This window comes from Miscanthus floridulus, chromosome 7 (genome assembly GCF_019320115.1).
Source record: "Miscanthus floridulus cultivar M001 chromosome 7, ASM1932011v1, whole genome shotgun sequence".
Classification (NCBI taxonomy): Eukaryota; Viridiplantae; Streptophyta; class Magnoliopsida; order Poales; family Poaceae; genus Miscanthus; species Miscanthus floridulus.
The window spans coordinates 53,292,191-53,298,190 of NC_089586.1; positions in this window are offsets into that span (position 1 = coordinate 53,292,191).

Here is a 6,000-nt window from a genome sequence, read left to right on the forward strand (position 1 = left end):
ACGCGCGGAATCGACACGCAGCGTGCTCCTCGCGCCAGCGAGAAGCCAAGGACGGCCGCATGCACGCCTGGAAGGCCGGAGAAAGGACGCCGGCGGTGGGGCGGTGGCGCCCTGTTGCCAACTTGATTTTTTTGAAGTATTTACAGATTTGCCACTGAGTTCATTTTACAAATTACTCCCAAATTTTCTAAAGAAGTTGAAAATCTCCAAAAATGAAAGTTGCTCAACTTTTCAAACTCTACAACTTTGCTTCAAGGAACATTTTCAAATTCTATCTCCATTTTGAAATTTGAATTTGGGGTGCATTTGAGCATTTGAATCATTTCAAAATTACTCCAAATTTTATATGTAAACTTGAAAAACTTTGAATACCAAAGTTGATTCTTATAAAATAAGCTTCAACTTTGCTTTTTGTCACAACCCCAAATTCCAAATGGATTTTGAATTAGACAAAAGGGGCAAAAAGGACTTTTATGATTTGAATTTGGATTCAAATTTGATTTGTTTACCTTTTACTTTAACTTTGATTTTTGACTAGTAACAAGACCCATTAGGGTTATTTGAGTCAAATGACACATGGCCTCACTTGATCACATGAAATTTGACCCTTGTGGTCATGATCTTTATTTAGGGTTTTGAATCACATCACATAAATTAACAACATTATGAAATAAAGCTTATTTAGTGAATGCATTCAAAATTTTCTACTTTATGAATGCTTTGCAATGCATATGATGACATGTCAAGTTTTAGTGCTAGGTCAAAACACCAGAGGTGTTACAACCCTTCCCCCTTAAAGAAATCTCGTCCCGAGATTTAAAACCTAAAGCTAAGTAATGGAAAAGGAAATGTGTCAAGCTAACACATCATAACTTTATTCAAAAGGCTAGTGAGGGGGTTTTTCCATTCTGTTGACAAACGAGACAAGTTACAATATAGACAAGGTATTGCAACTAAATAGAAGCGAAGAAGTCAGGAAAGTTTTCTTCTAAGTAATCCTCAGATTCCCAGGTAGCTTCATCTTCAGTGTGTTGATTCCATTGTACTTTGTAGAATTTGATTGTACGTCTTCGAGTGACTCGATCTTTCTAATCTAAGACTCTAATGGGGTACTCAACATAAGTCAAATCAGGTTCTAGTTCTACATTACCAAAGTCGATCACTTGGTCAGGTACTTGAAGACACTTCTTTAACTGGGATACATGGAAGATATCATGCACAGCTGACATGTGATCTGGTAGCTTGACGCGATAGGCGACTGGTCCACATTATTGTTGGATTTGAAAAGGACCGACATAACGGGGTGCCAACTTTCCCCGAATCCCAAAACGATGAACTCCTTTCATCGGTGATACCTTGAGGTAGACATGATCTCCCACTTTGAATTCTAGCGGTCGTCTCCTCTTATCAGCATATTGGTAGGGAACTCATAACCTCCCAATTCAATAGGTACATGCTGAACTACCTCCCTTGTACAGATTTGTCCCCCGGGCGACTGTATATGATATGGTTCTTTTGTTTCCCCAATAGTTATCCCATGCTTCACAACAAATGTACGATTGATGAATGTATGGGATGCACCAGAATCAAATAAGGTAATTGCAGGATGCTTAGCAATGGGAAACATACCCATCATTATTGGTTCTCCTTCTGGAATAGATTCCACCTGAGTATAGAAGACCCTTCTAGTTTTCTTCTCAGTCTGACCCTTCTGACTATTCTAAGCATTGCCCTTGTACTGATTCTGAGCTTGAGTAACAGGGGCTTTGGGTGCATCAGGATTGTTCTTCCTAGGATACGGACATTCTCGAGAAAAGTGTCTGGGTTTACCACAATTATAGCATGGGTAATTGTGATTCTGGGGAGTAGCATTGAGGTTAGCATTATTTGTATTATTTTGCTACTGCGGTGCTTGATGAGGATAAGGCGCATTAGTTGCAGGGCGAATAAAGATTTGTTGCCTGCCTTGGCCTTGTTGTGGGTGGAATGGTGCATGGCCATGATTCTGAGGATGGTAGACTATCTTTTGACGCTTTCCACTCGACGATCCAGAAGCAGATATTTTCTTTTTCTTCGCCTCCTTATGTCGCCGGTAATTCTCCTCCGAAGCGATAGCAATGTTGATTGTCTCATGATAAGTTGCGTTACCACAAGTTGCCATCATGGTTTGAAGTTTAGTGTTCAGGCCTCTAAGAAAATGATTCTTCTTCTTCCTATCAGTATTCACATACACTATAGCATACTGTGATAGGTGATTGAAGCGCCCAACATAGTACATCACCGGGTGCTCCCCTTGCTTAAGAGCCAAAAACTCTTCTAACTTCATGGTCATCACACCATCTGGAATATAGTGTGCCCTGAAGGCATCCTTAAACTCTATCCAGGTGATTTGGTGACCAGCGGGCTATACTGCTACCAAATTTGCCCACCAGGCACCAGCAGCTCCTCGAAGTTGCTGTGCCACAAACCTTGGTTTCTGAATCTCGGTACAGTGAATCAGCTCAAACTTTTGCTCTATTGTCCTAAGCCAATCGTCAGCTTCTAAAGGCTCTTCTGCCTTAGAGAACATAGGCAGATGTGTGTCAGTAAAATCAATATAGGTTGACTCGTCATTTCCATTATTACGGCAGCCACGATTAGGGTGTGGTGCCTGTTGGTTCTGAGCCAGTTCCCTTAACAACCTAGCATTCTCTACCGTTGCATTGACGAGTGCGGTTATGGCATCTGCCATAGTCGAAGGCATTGGTGGAGGATTTGGGTACTCATCATCGTCATGCAAGCCACTAGCACCAGCTCGGGTGATAGGATGAGGCATCTGTTAGAGAAACACGTTTACTTACATTATTCTTTATTGAAAGCATTTAAAAGGTTTCATGCTACAAAGGGTTACTTATTTAAATTACATGTCTTGTATCCCACAAGATAACCCTGGTTTACTAGGAAAGCAGTAAAGGAACTATTACTACTCTGAGCTCTCAGTCATCGGCATTCGTGCCCATATTGGATGAAACCTCATCTTCATTTGAGAAGTACACTAACTCCTCAGGATCCTCCTCTTCTTCATTCTCAACTTCTCCTGGATCTACAATCATTTCTTCATCTGTAACTTCACCATCCCCATGAGGAGGATGAAGTTGAGCGTATAGCATGTGGACATTCTCATGAAGAATGGCATTGTCCATCTCCAGGTCTTCTACGTAGAACTACAACTCATGGACGTGTTCATTGGCCGCATCCTCTCATGTCTAGGCTTCATTCCACAGCTCCATGGTCATAGTGATGCCCCTTTGCATTTCCGCCAGCTCTTCTTGATCTTTGGCATGAGCTCAACGAAGAGTGTTGAGCTCCTTGGTAAGGTTCTCGATGTTGGCGGGGTTGCTTGAAGATCCTTCATCTCCTAGTTTCTTGGAACTTCCTTCACCAAGCTCATGGTTTCTTGGTGCCAACTGGTGACGAGGAACTCCATGAGGTCCGGTGGACTGACGTGCGGTTACCTTGGTCTTTGCCATAGCCTGTAGAATTTAGGGTAGGACTATAAGAATAGCTTGAGGATAATGGAGGTTAGCAAGAATGGGATTGACATTACTTACCCAACCACTTCTTAAGGGGAATTATTATGCAAGGTGTTCAAGCATGATGCATGAATCGATCTTATGAATCTAGGTACAAAAGATTTATATAATCAAAAGTACTAGATTTTTAGTACATAGGACAAACCTAATCATATTATCCGCCATGAACTTTCAAATAAGATAGGATTGAGTCTAGATCAAAGGTAAGAAGAAAGAAATTTGAACTTTAAAATACCAAGTTTACTTTCTTTGATCCAAATCAATTTGAAGGTTTTTCTAAAGTAACCTACAATGATCTTAGATGGGAACCGCTCTGATACCAGCTGTGGTAGAACCTCCTAAGAAATCGGGCCCACATGCACCTATCGTTGTCTTGACAGACCTCGGATAGCGTACACGAGTTCCCAACAACTCAACAGGTCTGTCAGGTGTCCTCGGGAAACCCGAATCATCCACGATTCTCTTTTCAAACAGGATCCCAATCACAGACATTGCAGATTACAACAGTTTATTCAAATATTTACATTAGAGTAAAAGATAGCGAAAGTCTTAAGATAACATAGTTTACAAACCAGTTGTTTTCAAACTTACAATACCATAAGTGTCATACAACCATAGTAGCGGGATAATATTACATTAACTTTATTTATCATACAAACTAGTGCCTTGTCCAAAGGCCATTCATCACTCCGCATCGTCATTGACTTCAAACATAGACATGCAGCAGGGACCAAAACAAGCCTGCGCATGCGACTCACCTGCAACAAGGGTTGACAAACCCTGAGTACAAAAGTACTCAACAAGACTAACCCGACGTAACAGGGGGTGAAAGACTTTAAAGATGCAGGTGTTGGGACAAGGTAAGGATGTAGCAAGATTCAAAAGTTCTTTGCCAAAAGCTTACTATTCTTATTCTATTTTCAAGTTTTACCCCTAAGTTCTTTTAGTTCATTATCTCAACTAAATGTACATTTCCCATATTCCATTCCTTCTCATTCCATTCTTTTTTTCATATTTTAGTAATTCACCAGTCCTGCATTGCTTCTATAATGAATCGAGTCTCCATATCCACGGAGCACTGGCAATTTGAATTGATTCAAGTCCCAGCTGGGGATTCCTTATCACACGACATATGTAGAACTTAATCTTGTATATATCAACCTCGCTACCGGATCCTCCTATACGAAGCCGTCTCCACGCCATCCGAGAGCATAGCACACCTCAAATCCGGCCACATTCCAGCCACGAGGGTACATGCTACTCCTGCCATCTCTCCACTCCTAGTGCGTGGGCATTCATCTTAGTATCGGATTAGCCGAAGTAGGCTTATCGGAGTATGTGACTAGTACTATAAAGTGTCTCATTCAGAAGATCCACAATGAGTGGCCTTTAAGCGACATAGTCGGTAACGTTACCCAACATTCAAGATAAGTTACCCAACTAGCCTCTAGTTCATTCTACCTTCTTTCTTTCTTTGGCCAGTATGCCATCTCTGATTGTATCGAAACTTTTACTTTGAAAACCTACCATAAGCATACTAAGCATTCTACGCCTTTATAAAATGAAATCATCTTCAAGGATGGTAAACAATTAACAAGGTAGGCAATGCATCAAGTAGGTAATATCTGAATTAATCAACTTAATGCAATAAGTAACATAGGTGATAAACATTTCAAAGTAAACAAGGTAATAGTTTAATGCATAAACCGGGGCTTGCCTTCGTTGACGATCTCAGGTTCCGAATCAGTACCATAATTATCGAATCTCGTGACAACCGGGGATTCTTCCAAAACTTGCTCAACTAGAATCGTTTCACTCTTGGATTCTACATGAAATGATAACATAAGCTTTAACATGATGATAATGTAAACATGATGCCATCATGGTACAAGAAATATAACAACACTTCGAATACAACTGTTCTTCACGGTAAAGTTGCAAGCCAACAAAACCAACTTGTAAATCTACCGTCAAGGATCACACATGTGACTTGACCAAACTAATCTTGAAACCCTACTAGTCACAAAACATGACCAAAACAAGATCAAACACTAATCAAACACTTAGGGTTTGCTTTTATTTATTTTTGAATTAATTTGGAAATAAGCCCAAAAATGAACTTGTTCCAAATGACCTCAAAATTTTATGTAAGCTTCCTCATGACAAATTAGTGTACCAAAACAAATTTCATAATTTTTGGAATTATACAGTGGTCTACAAAAATCATGGAAATTGCATTTATCAATTAATGGACTGAATATTTGAACATTAAAAATTTATTCAAATTTGAAGATTCATATTTTTAAACCATACTAGAACATGTACCGAAGCTACACACAAATTTTTAGAATTTTTGGAGCTATGATTATTTTCCTACAAATTTCCAAAGATTCAGCACTATTCAAAATCAGAAAATATCAAAATACAC